The sequence below is a fragment of the Tupaia chinensis genome, unplaced genomic scaffold (assembly GCF_000334495.1).
Source record: "Tupaia chinensis unplaced genomic scaffold, TupChi_1.0 Scaffold149922_1, whole genome shotgun sequence".
Taxonomy (NCBI): Eukaryota; Metazoa; Chordata; class Mammalia; order Scandentia; family Tupaiidae; genus Tupaia; species Tupaia belangeri.
The window spans coordinates 1742286-1742643 of NW_006209766.1; the positions used below are offsets into that span (position 1 = coordinate 1742286).

The 358-nt window shown below is 59.8% G+C and overlaps 1 protein-coding gene across 1 annotated transcript in view; it reads left to right on the forward strand.

The window, feature by feature from the left end:
* LRFN3 (leucine rich repeat and fibronectin type III domain containing 3) overlaps nucleotides 1-358 on the forward strand; it is a 9716-nt gene that overhangs the window by 7330 nt on the left and 2028 nt on the right.

Consider the following 358-nt stretch of genomic DNA (forward strand, 5'->3'; position numbering starts at 1 on the left):
TCCACCTCTCTCCCTCGGGCTCCCCTGACTTCCCTCCAGCCTCTGCCCAATTCCCCTTTCCCAGCTGCTGGATTCTCCTCCAGGCACAGGCAGAATTCTCTGTTACCCACTTCCCTGCACCCCTGTTGTATAGACTGGAGGACGACCAGCAGGTGGTTGAAGGAGTGTCAGTCCAAAGGGAACTGGGGTAGTGCTGAGAGTGAAGTAGGTGGTCCGGGGTGGACTGAGGGAAATCCACGGAGGGCCTTAGGTGGGAGGAATGAACGGTGCAAAAGCTGGGCCGCCAGAGTCCTGACCTCCCTGCCTGTCCCTCCAGGATGATCCCAGCCCCCAGCCGCTCCTTCCTGTTGACAGACCT